Below are 20,244 nucleotides of genomic sequence, written 5' to 3'. Positions count from 1 at the left end.
AGACAGTGGTTCACAGAACACCATTCGTAAAGTTGGCTCTTGCAAATTTTCCAGAAGCTACTTGTTTCATCATTTTTGAGAAGTCTTTAAAATAATTATCCTCTATGATTTGGTTGAAACTGTTCATCCAGTCAAAGTAATGCTATTCATGCATTTATTAGACAAATATTTATTGAACATCTACTTCATGCTACATACTGTCCCAGAGGCTTAGTATATGGTGGTTAAAAAAAAAAAGGTAATTCTTGCCTTCATGAAATGTATAGTTTAGCAAGGAAGTCAGACATGAAAGAAATCAGTAACTGAATAAATCAAATAAGTAACAAGTGATGAAAACTGCTATAAAAAAAAAAAAACAGAGGGATGCCTAGGTGGCTCAGTCAGTTAAGCATCGGCCTTTGGCTTGGGTCATGATCCCGGGGTCAAGTCCCATGTCAAACTCTCTGCTCAGTGGGGAGCCTGCTTCTTCCTCTGCCTGCTGTTCCCCCTGCTTGTGCTCTCTTGCTCTTTCTCTCTCTCTCTCTGAGAAATAAATAAATCTTTTTTTTTTTTAAAGAAAAATCTATTTTGAAAACCTTTAAAGTTGATAACTTGGGGTGCCCGGGCTCAGTCAGTTGGGCATTTGCCTTCAGTTCAGGTCATGGTCTCAGGGTCCTGGGATCCAGCCTCACTCCCAGCTCCCAGGGAGCCGGCTTCTCCCTCTCTTCCCTCTGCTGCTCCTCCTGCTTGTGCTCTCTCACTCTCTTTCTGTCAAATAATAAAATCTTTAAAAATTAAAAAAAAAAACAATAAGGGGCGACTGGGTGGCTCAGTGGGTTAAGCCTCTGCCTTTGGCTCGGGTCATGATCGCAGGACCCTGGGATCGAGCCCCACATCAGGCTCTCTGCTCACCAGGGAGCCTACTTCCCCCTCTCTCTCTGCCTGCCTCTCTGCCTACTTGTGATCTCTGTCTGTCAAATAAATAAATAAAATCTTAATTAAAAAAATTAATAAAAATACAAAAATAATAAAGTTGATGTCTTTCTTTGATCCATTCCCTTCTCCAAGATAAGTGTTTCTGCTGTGGGTTTCCTCAATAGCCTGTGCATGTCTCTTAGAGTAGTCATCATACGGTATCATAGCTCTGGTCTCCTTGTCTGTCTAAACTCTACTGTCTAAGCTTCTACAATGGGTCTTGTTTTTCTCTGGATGCTCTGTGCCTACCACTGAGCTTGAAGCATTCACCTGTAAAATAAAGACCTGCTGAATGAGTGAATGAATGAGTAGTAGCAAGGCTAGATTGGTAATATAGGACTCAGTTGGGGAAAGCTTGGAATACCATTTCTTTTTTTTTTTTTTTTTTTTTTAAAGATTTTATTTATTTATTTGACAGACAGAGATCACAAGTAGGCAGAGAGGCAGGCAGAGAGAGAGAGGGAAGCAGGCTCCCCGCTGAGCAGAGAGCCCGATGCGGGACTCGATCCCAGGACCCTGGGATCATGACCTGAGCCGAAGGCAGCGGCTTAACCCACTGAGCCACCCAGGCGCCCTGGAATACCATTTCATTACTTCATTTTGTGTGCCAGGAAATGTCCTAAGAAACAGGAAGCAATAATACCCAAAGCACTACAAGGGAGGAGAGGACAGAGCTAATGGTATGCCCTTCTGCAAATAAATTCTTTACTCCAGTCCATTAATCTATAAATCCTCAATACAAATCTAACTTCTTCCTCCGTACTGTGGTTCAAACTCTTCTTGCCTTAGTCTGAGATTCAAGAGCATGACCCATACATTCATGGATCTAGCTGCATTCTGTGTGTCGTTAGGCAATTGTTTATGCAACTTTGTATTCTCTCCTCATTGAGATCTTCAGGTGATTTGAGATTTGTCCCACTCTTTAATAATATTTTATAGTTTTTTGCTCCCCACCCCCAACACTGAGCGAAGTGCTAGTTGCTTAATAATTAAATATGTCTGTTCTTTTAATCACTAGAGATTTGGTTTGAATGTAGCAGAATGAGCTTGAAGAATCTCAGAAAATCTGGTGTGAGTATTACACTTGAGATCTATTAGATTGGAGAACTCTAGTCTATCATAATGAATCCTAGAGCTTTCACACTCTCAGACTTGTCTAGGAATTGATCTAGGATCTGGTCTTGGGGACTGAGCCATGAACAAGGCCAGGCTACAGAAAGAGGGAAGACCCTATCTGAAAATGCTTTATTCATAGTGATTCACAGATACATACGTCATTTAAGTTTCCTCCAGTGCTTTGCTATACGCTATCCAAAAATAGAATCAGATATTTCATTTCTATTTTCCAAGCCACCAAGACCTGGCAGAGGAGAAGGAATCATCCTTGCTGCACCACGATATCTTCTTGATTGGCAAGACCTTGCTGGAAGAGTATAAGCCCCGAGAGAGGAGAGAGACACACACACAGAGAATAGCTCATAACCCCTGGGCCTCAAAATGGGAGGACTGACTCCAGAAGAAATTGATCCACTGGGTTCCAAAGTAGCAAAACTACAGATAAAAGGAAGAAGATACACAGTCTCAATCCTCTCAAGCAGATAGGGAAATTTCTTTAGAATAATCACATTGTTCACATTATCCTTGGTACTGAATACTTCATTTGTCCTTAAAATCAAGGTCACTGTTTCCCTCCTACGTCCAAAAACACGTAGGAGTGGTCATGAATGCCTAGGCATTTTTCAAAGTTTTCTTTGGGCAACTTCTTTCCCTGTTGTTCTGCTACTCCCAGACCTTCAAGCTTTCTGACTTCAAGTAAACAATATGCTTCTCTACCATGAAATAGTGTCTGACCTGCCTTGCTGCCACTGGGCTGACGTCTAGGCAAACATACTACCTCCATACTACCAGTCTTCCTCTGGTTTTCTTCAGCATGTATCTTGTACCCTTTTTAGCACATGGCTTCATTCTATCCTGAATGAACTAGTTATTTCCTTAGCTATCTTCCCTCTATTTCCTTCTGAATTTGAGAGTTAACATTGTGTGTTAGTCATTCTTAATCTTTCATTGTACCTTCCCCAACAGGGGCTATTGGCTTGCTGCTATATGATCTTGAGCAATCCATTGAGCCTGAGCCTGAATCATAAATTAATCTATAAAATGGATTAATGTGAAGATCAAGTGATATGCAATTACAATTAACTGTAATTATTATTGCCTATCTTTTCAAGTCATCATGAGACAATTTGTGGAAATTTCTATTTTTTTTTATTTTATTTACTTATTTGACAGACAAGAGATCACAAGTAGGCAGAGAGGCAGGCAGAGAGAGAGAGGAGGAAGCAGGCTCCCTGCTGAGAAGAGAGCCCTATGTGGGGCTGGATGCTGGGCTTGATCCAGGGACCCTAGGATCATGACCCCAGCCAAAGGCAGAGGCCTCAACCCACCGAGCCACCCAGGCGCCCCTGGAAATTTCTTTTAAGTGTAGCTCTATTGCTGTATAATATAAGGCTCTACTGAACAGTAATAGCTATACTTACAGAGTACCAGGCATAGTTCTGAGTGCTCATTTAATCCTCCCACTAACATTGGCAGGTTAGAATTTTTATTTTAATTTACAGATGAAGGAACTGAGGCACATAAAGGTTAAGTAACTTCTCCAAGGTCACAGAGCTAGAGTGCGGCTGAGCTAGGATTCAAAACTAGGTCATCTGGCTGGCTCCAAAATCCTCACTCCGAATTACTGCACTACACTATGCTATAACCACATTTGGGTTTGCAAACTAGGTTCACTAGTTATTTAAGAATTATATGACCTTAAGCAAAGCTTAAAATTCTAAACCTACTTTTCATCATTTGTAAAATAGATAAAAGTAATTCAATTCCTACTTCAGATTCATTAACTCAACGATACTTAGTGAGCTCCTACTGTATGCTATGTGCTGGGCATACTGCAGGATCATGATGGTCCAGACATCTACCATATTGCCAGGGTCATATTAAGTGGTCAATGTCAATTATTATTTCAATTAATTATAATAAGCCAATAACTTCTCAGATACCTATTTCCCATTACTTGGCTAGAGATTATGTTTTTCTCACCATATAGCTATTCTCTAGAATGTCCCCTCATTCTATTTGAAACATTTTTTGTGGCACTGTTATATAGGATATTGCCTTGGTATCATAGCAAAACAAAACACGATACAACTATCTCTCAGGGCTAAATTGAGGAAGTGCTTTAAATGGCTACCTTCTGATATGTAGCTCAGGCCAGGCAAGGCAGGCAAACTGGGCTTACTCTGAAGGAATCTGAAATGCAGTTGGCGAATGTGAAACTGCGAAGATGATCACATACAAGGCTTTCAGGAAATGTAGGATGAGGTCATCTTAGGAAATGAAATAGCCCCACATTGCATCTCTGGGGATATATAAAGAGCCCAGCAACACTCTTTTTGGACTCTAGACCGAAGTGGATGGCCTGCTGGGTTCTCCGGCGCAGAGCTTTGGCGCTACAGAGTCCGTCCTGTGCCTGCCTTCACCACAATCCGTGAGACTCAGCAGTATTTGCCAAGTTGTGTAAGGTACTCCACCTCCCTAGACTGCTGATAATCAGATGATACATATAAAGTCACTCTGAAGTACTATACACACACGTGTGCAAATAGTGAAACACTTTATACAAGAGTGTTACAGTTATGTACAGAGAACACTTAATGTAGGAAGCAGAGGGGGAAAGTACTATCTTCCCCACTTATGAAATTGCTCTCAACATCTTTTCTTTTAACACATTTTTCTTTCCTAATGTGACCAAGCTCGCCTTCCTGTCCCAATTTCACTTCCTGATGATGATGAGCATGACAGCTAATTTTGTAGAAGATGGTATCGTAAGTGCTTTACATGTAAGATCTTCTTCAACTTATGGTGGAGTCACATTCTGATATACCCACTGTAAGTTGAAAATATCCTAAGTAGAATAGGGAATTTTAGAGACCTAACCTAACGGACATCATTGTTTAGACTTCAACGTGAGAACACTTACATCAGCCTACATTTGGACAAAATCATCTAATATGAAGCCTATTTTAAAATAAAGTGCTGATGGGACACCTGGGTGGCTCACTTGGTTAAGCCCTGCCTTTGGGTCAGGTCATGATCCTGGGGTCCTAGGATCAAGCCCTGCATCGGGCTCTTTGCTTGGCGGGGAGCCTGCTTCTCTCTCTGCCGCTCTGCCTGCTTGTGTTCTCCCCCCACTCTCTCTCTGACAAATAAATAAATAAATAAATAAATAAATAAATAAATAAAATCTTTAAAATAAAGTGCTGAGTATCTCATGTAATTTACTAAATACCATACTGAAAGTTACACACAGAATGGTTGTGAGTGTGTGGGTTGTCTACCCTTGTGATTATGTGGTTCATGGAGCTGCAGCTCCCTGCCATGCCCAGAATCACGGGGGAGTATCATACCACATATTACTATCCTGAAAAAAGATCGAAATTGAAAATTTGAAATGTGGTGTCTACAGAAAGCATAGTGCTTTCACATCAGCCACCATCATAATGTTGAAAAATTTTAAGTCCAAACATCCTAAGCTGGGGACCACCTGTATTCATTTAATCATTAAGGACTCTGTGAGTTACATATTTGTATTAGGCCTGTTACATTCAGGAAAGTTGAGCTATGGAGGGCTTCAGTAACTTCACAAAGTCATGCAGCTGGTAAGTAGTAGAGTTGGGCTTCAGACCCGGAAGTGTAGCTCAGAGCACATGCTCCTAAATGCTACCATGACTTTTCTCCCACTCTGTGGCAGTGCCTGCCACTGTCTTGGACACATGTTTACCAAGACAAACTTCTTCAGGCAGCAGTCAGCAGTTTTCCTCTTTACCTTTTATAATCAGGTCTGTGAAACCGAGTCCTTTTTTTTTTTTTCTAAAATCAACTCTAATATAACATTTGTTATGATAAATTCAGAATCGTATTAACTGGTAATAATTCACACTATAAACTTTTATTTTTACTCATTATCTAGGGAAAAGGAGAATTTAGCAATAACTCTATAATATTAACTAAACACTGGCTAGCTCACAACCACAAGTACATCTATTCAAGAAATGAGGTCAAAATCTCAGCTATTTTTCCTCTGATGTTTATGTGATATATGATAACATTCAGGCTGCTACTTGCTCAAAGGTTAGACACAAAGTTGGCAGAATCAGCTTTAGTAATGGCATTGGGATTAAACAGGGATAAGCATTGTTTTGAAATGCATGCAAAGTATCTTTTTGAGATAGCAGAATCAAGTGGTAAAAAACCAGGACTTGAAAGAAAATTTGAGATTAACTAGTGAGGTCTGGAGAGGTTAAGGGACTTGTTCAAGTAGTCAGTTATCCAAGTGGTTAATGGTTGAGCAGGGGCTAAAAGTCAGGTCTCCAGGTCAGCCTGAATTTCCTCAGCACTGTACTTCTGGCTAGAACTACCTCAGACAGGCTGCTGTCACAAGCACAACAACATGAAAGATTTCTCAGAGTCAAGAAACCCTTTATCAGTTGCCCTAATGAGGACACTACACTCAAGAATCACACATTCAGGGGCGCCTGGGTGGCTCAGTGGGTTAAGCCGCTGCCTTCAGCTCGTGTCATGATCTCAGGGTCCTGGGATCGGGTCCCGCATCGGGCTCTCTGCTCAGCGGGGATCCTGCTTCCTCCTCTCTCTCTCTGCCTGCCTCTCTGCCTACTTGTGATCTCTCTGTCAAATAAATAAATAAAATCTTTAAAAAAAAAAATCACACATTCATTGTATACTTAAATAAGTAGATTTTGTTTGTTCCATCAACTTAATTTGAAAGCAGCTGAAGGTTGGCTGCTGTGGCTTAGAACTTGGAGGACAGACAAACCTACTTCCTGTTTGTGAGAAAACAATGGAAGCAAACATATAAAATGTACGTGAGTGTTTTACTAAACCCTCAAGAGTGACTTTAGGGTAGGAAGCCTCAAGTTCTAGAACTGGAACTTCTTTCCACAAAGCTGATCTCCACATAAAACTAACTTATTATTTTTTTTATGTAGTCTGGGTACTTTTCAATATCAAAGGAACCACAGAGTTGAGGAAATGTTTACTTCGAAAGCACTTTTCTTAAGAAAGACAATTCTTTCCTTCCTTTGGCTTATATTAGAAGATACCCAGATAACTAAGTTTTATTCCTTTAATCACCCAAAGTTTTCATTTTATTTTATTTTTTTAAAGATTCTATTTATTTATTTGAGAGAGTGTGAAAGCAAGAGAGATCACAGAGCTCCAGAGAGGGAGAAGCAGACTTCCCACTAAGCAGGGAGCCCGATGTGGGGCTCTATCCCAGGACCCCGGGATCATGACCTGAGCCAAAGGCAGACACTTAACTGACTGAGGCACCCAGAAGCCACAAAATTTTTTTAATATATGAATTTGTCCCATTCTTATGGCTGCCGTCCTAAGACATATACGCTTTCTTCACCTTCTTGAACAGAATATGCTGGAACACAATTTAACCTTGTTTACAGAAGTTGATCATTATACTGAAATTTACAAGAAGAGTGATGGTTGAACTTGATGACCTTTACAGTTTGTTCTAACTTAAGTTAGTAAGTATAAGACAATATTAATGAAGCTATGTTCCCAAATAACCAAAGACTTGTTTTCAACCTAAGGTTTTTACGTCAGGGTGGGGGTATAATAGCTGCAGCCTTACTTCCTAGATCAGAGATAAGCAATAGGTGTTCACACAATAACATTCAGGATTGCGCATACAAATCACGCAGGGAGGTTGTTAGAAGGATGATTGATTCAGACCCGAGATTCTACATTTCTTTTCTTTTCAAAATTTATTTGAGAGACAGAGAGAGAGGGCATGAGGTGAGAGGGAGAGGGGAAGAGAATCCACTGAGTGCAGGGCCATCCATCTCACCATCCTGAGATCATGACCTGAACTGAAATCAGGAGTCCGGCAGGGGCACCTGGGTGGCTAAGGCGCTTAAGTGTTTGCCTTCTGCTCAGGTCACGATCCCAGAATCCTGTGATCAAGACCCCATGGGGATCCCTGCTCAGCAGGAAGGCTTCTCCCTCTTCCTCTGCCGCTCCCCCTGCTTGTGCTTGCTTTCTGTGTCAAATAAATAAAATCTTTAAAAGAAAAAGAAGAGCCGGACACTTAACCACCTGAGCCATCTAGGCGCCACTGACATTCTACATTTCTAACAACTTCTCATGTGATGCCAATGCTGCTAGTCCATAGATCACTCTTGGAGAAGCAAGGACCCAGGGAACCCCACAGAGCAAACTTTGTAGTCTGGCTGTTGACAGGGCTTTCTGAGATCAGGAAGTTCCTGGGACAGGGCAGAGCTTTCCTCTCGGGCTGCAAAGAGCATTGACTAGATATGGATTATTCACAAAGTACCGTCAAACCTTTACAGTAGAAGGAGGAGCTAAAATGAACATTTTTATTAGGCAATTAATTCCACAAACATCTATTAAGTGTCAAGCACTGTGCCAGGTATAAGGGCTGCCCTCCATAGGTTCGAGTCTGGTGAAGGAGACAGATCTGCATGCAAGCTGTTTGTGTGTGTGTGTGTGTGTGTGTTTAAGATTTTACTTATTTATTTATTTGTCAGGGAGAGAGAGCGAGCAAGAGAGAGAGAGAGCATGCGCACAACAAGCAGGCAGAGGCGAGAGAGAAGGAGGCTCCCTCCCAGCAAGGAGCCCAGTGTGGGACTTGATCCCACGACTCAGAGCCGAAGGCAGCAGCTCAACTGACTGAGCCACCCAGGCATCCCTGCATACAAGCTGTTAACAGCCTCATGCGCAGGGAGGAAACACTTCTCTCTGCCTCTGCAGGCCAGAGAAGCCATGGGACCTAGGAACAAGGAAGACCGGAAGACCGTGAATCATTACTCTATGATCTAACGAGAGCCAGTGAGGAATCAGTCCTATACTAAACCTTGATGTTAACTGGCTGTGCATGAACATTTGGGACTATTGGATTTTCCCAGCCATAAATTGGCTGCCGCATGAGTAATCTGGTTGCCGAAGAGCTGGGCCAGAAACGCACAAGTATCCACTCTCTTGGGAATGCAGTTTGATATGCATGAAATCTGCCCCCTGAGGTGCCTTAACTGCTGTCACATGAACATAACTTTCTAGAAAATACCATATGTTGGCTGTCATATTCTGTCATTTCTAAATCAGGCCTTCATAAAAAGTTCATGCCTCTGAAAGCATTCCACTTCTATCTTACCGCTGCATACTTGTGGATCCGGCCTTGCAAGCCTGTCCAAGCACAGGGTTCCCCCATCATCTGAAAGCACAGCGGCCCCATGAGACATTTTCATAAGGCAAAGGGTGTAAAACAAAGAAGTGATTACCTTTTCCTAAAAAGGGAAAATCCTTTTTGGATTTCTTTCTGTTAATGCAAATGGGTACTAATGTAGCAGCTCTTTTGTGAAAGCAAAGTGGTATCATGTGAACCTTGGGACAGCGAGGGGAAGCCTGTATATAGTTGGCCTTTTAAATTCTGAACAGCACATTGGGGAGCCTGGGTGGCTCAGTGGGTTAAAGCCTCTGCCTTCAACTCAGGTCATGATCCCAGCATCCTGGGATGGAGCCCCCACCCCAGTCCAGCTCTCTGCTCAGCAGGGAGCCTGCTTCCTCCTCTCTCTCTCTCTGCCTGCCTCTCTGCCTACTTGTGATGTCAAGTAAATAAATAAATAAAATCTTTTAAAAAAAAATTCTGAGCAGCATGGTGGAAACAGAAATTTAGGGTTCCAAAGCAAAAGTTCAAAACTGGCTCCCACTCTGACCCTAAGCTTGCAAATTCTGAATTTTCTTTAGTGAGGATAACATGTCTGTGGGGCACATTTTGTCACTTAAATGGTCTGGAGGGGAGGCAGTGGGTGCTTTCTGCTGAGATGTTGCCCAAGCTAAGTGGGATTACTGCAGCCCAGTCAGAAAACCAGCAAACTTGAGTTCTTTTCCCCAGGGCACAAATGGACAAGTGCATTTTTCTGGGAGCCATAATTCCGGAAAACTCTTTATCAGCAACAAGTGAGACAGATAGGAGTGAAAAAACAAGTACAGACCTGAGAGAGACGGGCAAAGTGCACGACAGACAGAAGTGCCTTCCCACGCTAATCTCCCAGTCCTGCCAGATCCTGCCGGTTACACATGAGAGGAGCCAGGTGGCTGTGGGAGGTTTTCTCCCAGAACAGTGTCTACAGTTTCCTTAGGGCAGAGCCTCAAGGGAAAACATCTGTGACAATAAGACAGTTCTTTCTGGGTATACACAGAACCCTTTGCTTCTTTAAAAAAAAAAAAAAAATTGGCATTTATGCTTTTTTTCTGATTACAAAGTAATAATGGCTTATAGAGAAAACTGCACAAGTTGCAGAAAAGTAGAAAGAAGAATATAAAGAATATAAAGAACACCCACTATCGCTCTGTCCAAAGATGGTCACCATTTAGTGAGTTTCTTTCCAGGATTTCATGTGCATAGATATTCAACATGGTTAAGAGAATCCTGAACAGACAATCTCATATTCTATTTTTTTCTCTTACTGTTATGATGTAAGAATTGTTCCAGGTTATTACAACCCTTTGTAGGGGCACCTGGGTGGCTCAGTCGGTTAAACATCTGCCTTCAGCTTGGGTCATGATCTCAGGGTCCTGAGATTTGAGTCCTGAATCAGGCTTCTTGCTCAGTAAGGAGTCTCCTTCTCCCTCTACCTTCCTCCCCACTTGCATGCACTCTCTCTCTCGGTCTCAAATAAATACATAAAATGTTTAAAAAAAAAAAAAAACTCTTTGTAAACATTCTTCTTTGTGGCTGCATCTATCACCATCCTATGATAAAACTTATATATTCTAAGTCCTAAATGTATTTATCATTTAAGAATATTCATTAAGAAAAATGTACTTAATCATTTAAGAACCAAATGCTGAATGTGTTGCAATTTCTTTAATCATTCTCTAGTTTTTTTCATTCAATCTGTTTCTTATTTCATAGTGTTTTGTTTTGGGTTTTGTTTTGTTTTGAGGATATAGACCAGAAATGACAATAGGGAGTCAGATTGAAGAAGAGGGTTGAAAAAATACTGGGAGAGGAATCTGGGCTGGAAGAACGAGATAAGGGGAAGGGTCCAGTGACAACTGCGTGCATGCAAAGCATACTTTCTGCAAAACCAGTAATTGTCCATGGGCAAAGTAATCTTTGTGGCTCTGATACTATGTAACATAGTGTCAGATTCATTAACTTCTGCATCATCTGGAATTGGCCATTATGCATTCCTCCCTGTTAGGTCCTGATAGGCTGTGGCCACTCCTGGCCAGTGCTGCCAGTGTTACTGGCTGTTGGGTTTGGAAAGAGAAATGCCAGCTTAGGGGGAAAGGTAAGGCACAGTTTTTCTCAGCAGGGTGAGTGGAGCTATTTTAGCCCCTGCTAAAAGTTTTTTTTTTCCTCCCTTTTAAGATTTTATTTATTTACTTAAGAGAGAGCACACAGAGAGGGAGGAAGAAGCAGACCCCTGCTGAGCAGGGACCTGGATGAGGGGCTCTATCCCAGGACCCCAGGATCATGACCTGAGCTGAAGGCAGACACTTAACTGACTGAGCCACCCAGGTGCCCCAACCCCTGCTTAAAGTCTTAAGGTTGGACTCAAGTAAGGATGAATAAGTAGCCTATTTCCAGAACCATCCCAATAGGATAGAGCCTTCTGGAGTGTCTTCCCCTTCCTTGGCTGCAGAGTAGGAGGCGACAGCTACACCCATGCTCACACACCCTCCCTGGCCTCTATGGAGCTCTGGAAGAGGCCTCAGGGCCATTTCTGCACTTCTTTAAAAGGCTCCACCCATGTTCAATTTGTCTAAGATTCATCGCCAAACAATCTTTGTAGGTACAGCATTATCCTAAGAAGAGCAATTACCTGGTAAATAGCTCCCAGACAAAATACTCAGAGACATCTTGAAGCATAAATGGGAGCATGTGATACCTGACGCTCACAGGACAGTATCTAATACTGGAAGTAGGTGGACTACATATGTAACTTGCCTTATGGAATAGATACTCCCTGCCAGTTGTGAGGAAGCCAAAAGGTATAAAAGTTAAGGGCAGAGGCTTCTAAGTCTGAGAGGCCTGGGCTTGAGTTTGGCTCTGTCAGAAACTGAGCAGCTGTTTCACTGACTTTGGCTCAGTTTCTTCCTCTACATGAGATTATTATAAGAATACCTCCTTGTAGATGAGTCAAAGAGATAACACAGATGAAGCTCTTTTCCAGCACATGGTAAGCACTCAGTAATTAGTAGCTATGATGATTAAGTAGAGTGAGAGTCATCGTAAAATTAATTAATTGAGGGCGCCTGGGTGGCTCAGTGGGTTAAGCCGCTGCCTTCGGCTCAGGTCATGATCTCAGGATCCTAGGATTGAGTCCTGCATCGGGCTCTCTGCTCAGTGGGAAGCCTGCTTCCTCCTCTCTCTCTGCCTGCTTCTCTGCCTACTTGTGATCTCTCTCTGTCAAATAAATAAATAAAATCTTTTAAAAAAATTAATAAATTGAGCACAATTAGGGGCACGGCAGTATGAGAGACCCCTCCCACGCACATATACTTTATCTTTTATGTAGACTGAGTTTCTCTATATGGGTTCATCTATATTAAAATAGCTTTACCTTTTTCAAAACAGTAGATCTGTTGCATTATCTACTAACTTCTAAGAAAGTCTCAAATGCTCCTCCAAAAGATAGTAATATTGGTGATAATGTCTCTTTCAAGCCTACTTAATTTTTTAGGAGGAAACTGTATTTACTGCTTATTTATCTACTCTAAAAATGAAATTTCCTCTTAGTCATTTAGCTCTAAGGTTATCTTTCACAATTTTTTTAAAGATAAGGGGTGTTTTTAACCCCAGTCTTATACAATGTATTTATTTATGTATTCTTAAGACTTTCTTTATTTGTCAGAGAGAGGGAGCACACAAAGTGGGAGCAGCAGACAGAGGGAGAAGCAAGATCCCTGCTAAGCAAGGAGCCCAATGTGGGACTAGTGCCTAGGACCCTGGGATCCAGACCTGAGCTGAATGCAGATGCTTAACCAACTGAGCCACCCAGGCGTCCTTCATAGAATGTTTTTTTTTTTTTAAGATTTTATTTATTTATTTATTTGACAGAGAGAGATCACAGGTAGGTAGAGAGGCTCGCAGAGAGAGAGAGAGAGAGGGAAGCAGGCTCCCTGCTGAGCAGAGAGCCCGATGTGGGACTCGATCCCAGGACTCTGAGATCATGACCTGAGCCAAAGGCAGCGGCTTAACCCACTGAGCCACCCAGGCGCCCCCATAGAATGTATTTAAAGAAGTATTTTTTTCTTTGTATTTGTAAGCAACTATTAATTTTGCCTCATTTGATGGAAGGATGTTAGTTCCTGTAAATGGGCATCAGTTCCACCCTAAATAAAGGTGGGTGGCTCAGTGGGTTAAGGCCTCTGCCTTTGGCTCGGGTCGTGATCCCAGGGTCCTGGGATCGAGCCCCGCATCGGGCTCTCTGCTCAGCGGGGAGCCTGTTTGCCCCACCTCTCTCTGCCTGCCTCTCTGCCTACTTGTGATCTCTCTCTCTCTGTCAAATAAATAAATAAACTCTTTAAAAAAAAAAAAAGGTATTTCAGTTTTTACCTGTTCTAAGACAGGTGTTTCCAAGACATACAGATGGCCAATAAGGACATAAAAAGATTATCAACATCATTAGTCATTAGGGAAATACAAATTAAGCCCACAATGAGATACTCCATCATACCCACTAGGATGGACATAAGCCAAAAGCTGGACCAATTTAAGTGTTGGTGAAGAGAAATTGGAACCCTCCCCATACTGCTGCTAGGAATGCAAAACCAACACAGCTACTTCATAAAACAGTTTGCCCGTTCCTCAGAATGTTAAACACAGAGGTACCATATGATGAAGTAATACCCACAAGACACAAAAACCTATATCCATATGAAAATGTGTACATGAATAACAGCATTATTCATAATAGCCAAAAACAATACAAATGTCTGTCAACTGATGAACAGATAAAATGTGGTATAGCCATATAATGGAATATTACTTGGCCTTAAAAAAGAATGAAGCACTGATACATGCTACAACAGATGAAACTTCAAAATATTATTCTAAGTGAAAGAAGCCAGACACAAAAGACCACATATTGTTTGGCTCCACATATATCAAATGCTCAGAATAGGCCCATCAACATATTAAAAAGTAGATTTGTGATTGCCAGGAGTTGGGAGGGGTAAGAAGGAGAAGTGTCTGCTAATGTCGACAGGACTTTGCGTTCGAACAACTGAAGTATACTGGACTTAGCAGTGATAGGTGCACAGCTTTGGGAATATATGCAAAACCACTGACCTTGTACTCTTCTCTTTAAAAATATATATATTTTATTTATTTGACAGAGACAGCAAGCAAGAGAGAGACAGAGAGCAAGCACAAGCAGGGGGAATGGCAGGCAGAGGAGAAGCAGGCTCCCCAACTGAGCAGAGAGCCCAATGTGGGACTGGATCCCAGGACCCTGAGATCATGACCTGAGCCCAAGGCAGAGGCTTAACCCACGGAGCCACCCAGGCGTCCGTGACCTTGTATTCTTTGAAAGAGTGAACTTTATGCTCTATGAATTATATCTCAACAGAGCTATTATTTCATTTTTTTTTTAAAGACTGGGATGAGGGGCACTTGAGTGGCTCCATCGGTTAGGCATCTACATTCGGCTTGGGTCATGATCCTGGGGTCCTGGGATAAAGCCCCAGAACTGGGTTCCCTGCTTGGTGGGGAGTCTGCTTCTTCCAGTTTCCCTCCCCTCTCCCTTCTGCTCGTGTTCATTCGTTCTCTCTCTCTCTCTCTCTCTCTCAAATACATATGGTATCAAGACATGACCAGATGGTGATGACCTTTGCATTTTAGTTTAAGTTTAGTTAGGACCTAAAAGCAAATAATGTTTACTTCTTTTAAGTTTCAGAAAGCTATCAGAAGACTGAAGTGAAAGAAAAAAGAAGATTCTCTGGAGCAGACTCTGGATGTTCTTCTTTAATATTCTTAAAGCCAGATGGGTTTGAGTGCTGACTTAAACTGGGATTATTATTATTATTATTATTTTTTAAAGATTTATTTATCCATCTGACAGAGAGAGATCACAAGTAGGCAGAGAGGCAGGCAGAGAGAGAGGAAGAAGCAGGCTCCCCGCTGAGCAGAGAGCCCGATGCGGGGCTCGATCCCAGGACCCTGGGATCATGACCCGAGCCAAAGGTAGAGGCTTAACCCACTGAGCCACCCAGGCACCCCAAAACTGGGATTATTTTAAATACTTGGCGGGGGGTGGCGCTGGATTCAACTTAGCATGTGCTATTGTTTTGCAACTGTTGTCTAATTAAAGAATCCATCTCTGAGACATGCGGGCCAGTAACGACCCAGATGTTGACAATAAAAATCCTAAAAGGCTCTGTAAGAAGACGGTGCAGAAGAGGCCTTCATAAGATTTTGCAGCTCAGTGGATATGGAGGACTAGAGTAAGGGGAGGAGGCAAAGATGTCTAGAGAGTTTCAAGCCTAACTGACTGGAAGAGGATAGAATTCTTTCAAGGAGGAAGGGCTGGTGTGAGTTCCACTGTGAGTAGATCGAGGTTGAGGTGCTGATAAAATCCCAGGGTAGAAACACAGCATTTTTAGAGCTGGACGGGACCACAGAGATTATCTAGTAACCAGGGCCTTTAATTTCAGAGGAGAAATCCCAGGCTAAGCAAAGAGGAGTGACTTGCCCATCTAAAGCAGAAAATTGGTTATCAGAGCTCCTGGGCCAACATTCCGACCTGAGGGTACTGGACAACGTAGGTCAGGCACCCAGGACAAAAAGTGGTACTAGAACTACTGGAAATCATCTGAATCATGGGAAGAGTTAAAGTTCTGTGAGAGGAGTTCCAGAGACATAAAGGATGTTGAAATCGAAGACTGAAAGATAGACAGCAAAGACAAAGGTTCAGTTATTCAACTCTAGGCTTCCAGGGCAGTACCTCTTCACTGAGATTGATAGAGGACCTGTGTAGTGACAGGCCCCTCAGGATGCAGCGGCAGATGAAACCCGCTTTCTCTGCCTTTTGGGAGCCAACAGCCCAGCAAGAGACCAACAGAGAAGCAGGCAGTTCCACAGCAGTGTGACAGGTGCTGAGTGTTAGGAGAACATGGTATTGTGGGAGTGTGAGCCAGTCTCACATATTTTCAGGCCCAGAAACCGGATTTCATCAGTAAACCTACAATTTACTAGAAAGACAGGAAAGGGGGAACATTAAGAAGGGAAATATACTTTGAGAGCAAGGACTGAGCTCTACCTACCAAACTCACCAGACTCTGAAGGATAAGCTAGAATACTGATGTAGAAGTCTACAATGGGGGCTCCACCTTTTCAGCTCTATTTTTCACTTGTGCTTGGCCTGAAGTGTGAACCCTTCCCCGTGTCAAGGTTTCCAGAAATGATCAGGTTGCTTAGTTAGCTCAGAAGCTGGGGGAGGTGAATATTCTAGAAGGACATTCCATCAAAACCCATGAAATTATTCTTGTCCTCAATAGATATAAACTTTTCAGGGATCAGAATATTCTGATTCCATCCTTACATAGAGCAGGATGAATAGAGTCTGACAAACTGTGCACACTGGCTTCCTTTTTAAAAACTCCATTTTGACAATCATACCTCTGTAAATGCAGTCTTTTAACTATTTATTTGCTTAATAGGCAACTCATTCAAATGTCCAAAATTTAAAAGTACAAGAGGGTATGCAGTGAAAAATCTCCCTCTGGCCCCTGTCCTACAGTCACCCAGGTCCTTGTCCCAGGCACAACCTCTGTTATAACTGTCTTGTGTATCCTTCCAGAGACATTTTATTAATGCAATACAAATCATACTTTTAAAAAAAAATTAAATCAAAAGTAGTTTTTATTTGTTTGTTTGTTTTTTAATTTTTTTTTCCAGTGGGCGGGAGTGCCTAGATGGTTCAGTTGGTTGAGTATCTGGCTCTTGATTTCGGCTCAGGTCATGAGGTGAAGACCAGCTGTCAGGTACCACACTAGACATGGAGCATGCTTAAGATTCTCTCTCTCCTTCCTCCCTCCTCCTTAAAAAAAAAAATTAATCTCTATACCTCATGTGGGGCTCAAACTCACAACCCCAAGATCAAGAGTTACATACTCTACTGACTGAGCCAGACAGGTGACCCCAAATAATACTTTTTAAAAATTGCGTCTTTCTGGAGCACCTGGGTGGCTCAGTGGATTAAGCCTTTGTCTTCAGCTCAGATCATGATCTCAGGGTTCTGGGATGGAGCCCCGCATCGGGCTCTCTGCTCAGCAAGGAGCTTGCTTCCCCTCTCTCTCTGCCTGCCTCTTTGCCCACTTGTGATCTCTGTCTAACAAATAAATAAATAAAATCTTTTTTTAAAAAATGCATCTTTCTTTATTTTCTTTTAAGATTTTACTTATTCATTTGACAGAGAGAGTTCACAAGTAGGCAGAGAGGCAGAGAGAGGTGGGGAGGGAAGCAGGCTCCCCGCTGAGCAGAGAGCCCAATGTGGGGCTCGATCCTAGGACGCTGAGATCATGACCTGAGCCAAAGGCAGAGGCTTAACTCACTGAGCCACCCAGACACCCCCCCCAAAAAATTGCATCTTTCTTTAGTTACATTCTAGTCATGAAAATATACTGTAGTCACTCTGTTTGAACTTGAGAAATACCATCTTTTTCTGATTTGAGAGCTATCCTGCCCCTTAAGTATAAGTACAAATGTCTCTTAGACAAGATAGCTAATTCCACCCACTGTGTATCTGTATCTGTACAGACACAGAGTTTCTGTATCTCTTAAGTTCTAGGAACACATTACTCTTGCTTCCTATGCACAGATTCTGACGTCAATCATGATAGTCAAATAAATGAATTCTTACAATAGGCTCTTTTGTTGTTCATTGTGTTGAACCAAAGACTTTACTAGCTTTTGGGGTTTCTTTAGTCTCAGAACACATTTCACAAACTCTGTACTTTGTTGGGGGGAACCAGGCAAAGTTGAACATGTCCCCAAAGCAACAGTGATGAAGGAGAAATCGGAAAGTGGAATAATTTGCCATGCTTCTGATGAGTTTTCTATTCCTTGTGCTTTTACCCCCACATGACCCTAAATTATGATCCTAGATTAACCCATAAGAGTATACTACAATTAGACATGAATATGTATAATCTCATTAATTATGGGACCATCAAGATCCTAAAATCATTGGTTTGATAAAGTTATTGGTGTTACATTAATCTATTGCCAATGATAGAGAACAAGGCAAGAGTCACAGTCTATTCCACTTCTTCTGGGGAAAAAAAAAAAGGCAGCATAAACACCAAGGAGTTTCCAGGTATCACCGTAGATACTTTGCAGAGTCAGACAGACAGTATAAGACAAACCAGTAGGGAAGGCTTGTGCTTTGAATTGATGAAGTCAATCTAAAAAGTGTTACAGATTTTTTTCAAGAACAATACATATATCCATACACAAGAAAGAAAGAAGGAGGGGCGCCTGGGTGGCTCGGTGGGTTAAGCCGCTGCCTTTGGCTCGGGTCATGATCTCAGGGTCCTGGGATCGAGTTCCGCATCGGGCTCTCTGCTCAGCGGGGAGCCTGCTTCCTTCTCTCTCTCTCTGCCTGCCTCTCAGTGTACTTGTAATTTCTTTCTGTCAAATAAATAAATAAAATCTTTGAAAAAAAAAAAAGAAAGAAAAAAGGAGTGAGGAAAGAGCTTTGATTTGCTTTTATAGCAATAGGACTGTTTTGGGTGGCTCTATCCACACACTTTCCCCTGGGTTCCAGAAGATAAGGGTATGTTCTATGGCTATAACATGAGCCTTTCTTTATGAAAATTTAATGACACCCTGGCCTCATTATTTCTAGGCACTTCCAATTCTTACATCTGGAAAATTAAAATTAAAAATGTCTTTAATGAATGATATGAGGGTGTCCTCAGATCTCAGACAGAAATGGTACAAAGTAATGTCAATACCATTTGTTAGGTGTACTTACTGTATTCTTAAATTCCTTTATTGAGGAGGAGTATAGCTTTGGCCACCCCAAGTACATTAGAAAATTAGACCCTCAAGGTGGTTGCATTTAATTCTTGGGAGAGGTACTTTATAAATTTTGAGAAAGATTAGCCAAAACCTTAATTAATAGTGTGATTAATTAAGGTGATGCCTTCATTAGAAAGGAGGAGGAATTTGATTCCAGGTCACAAAGCAAGTTAGTAGCAGAGCTGAGACATGGACCTAGACTTTCTGACTCCTTTCACCCTATTATCACATTTGGAGGCCTTACTATAAGGCCTGGTAAAATAGTATCTCATATTCATATAGCTCTTAGTGCCACACCACATTCAGCATGTACAATCTCTCCTTTTGGCCCCTCAACCACCCTGTGTGCTAGAGACAATAAATGCATGCGTTCTCTCTTTGAGGATAAGGTTGCAACTCAAGAAGACACATAGTCGTCTATAATAGAGTCAAAACTAGCACCCAGTTCTCCCAGTTCCCTCTCCGGGGCTCTTTCTACCATGCCATCCTGCTTGTCCGGTCCCTTCTATCAGTGAACTTTGGTTTGAGACACCAGAATTAAAACGACAGCTCATTTTTAAAAATTACCTCTTTTGTAGGTACAAAATGAAATATTTAAATCTCTCTGCCCCCTTTCCTCCGAGGTACTTAAATGTTAGACTGAGTTCTCTAGTTTTGCACTGCTCGGGAACGACTTTTCTAGGGAACTACCCTAATTAAGTTGAAACAAAAATTTAAATACATGAAATAGAAGGGAAGATGCGTCTGCAGTCCTCCCGTATTTCTGGCTCACATCAGTCTCCATTGCCATGGTTGTTTCTCAAGCCAGGGCACATGGCCAGCGACTATTTGAAACGTCTGGTATTCCCCCAAACACCTAAGAGGCTAGTAGTAGGTGGAAAGTGCAGGACCCTGGGGGAGAGATGACCTGAATTCCAGACTTAGGCTTCTCCAGTCTCAAACCCGGTGTTGCCTTAAGAAGCTACCTAAACTTTAGGTGGTTCGGTTCACTGCAAAATGAGGGGACTGAGTCAATGCATACCGACAAACGTAACCGTGTAACTGTACTTACGCTTTACCCACGTCATCCAACAATGTACATTTAACGTACTACTGAGTTTCCTTCGTCAGAAGTCGCGTGCTCCTCCCCTCCCCGAAGCACG

Source organism: Mustela nigripes, chromosome 13 (genome assembly GCF_022355385.1).
Source record: "Mustela nigripes isolate SB6536 chromosome 13, MUSNIG.SB6536, whole genome shotgun sequence".
NCBI classification, from domain to species: Eukaryota; Metazoa; Chordata; class Mammalia; order Carnivora; family Mustelidae; genus Mustela; species Mustela nigripes.
The sequence above is the reverse complement of the archived record's forward strand: the minus strand, read 5'-3'. Positions refer to the sequence as shown.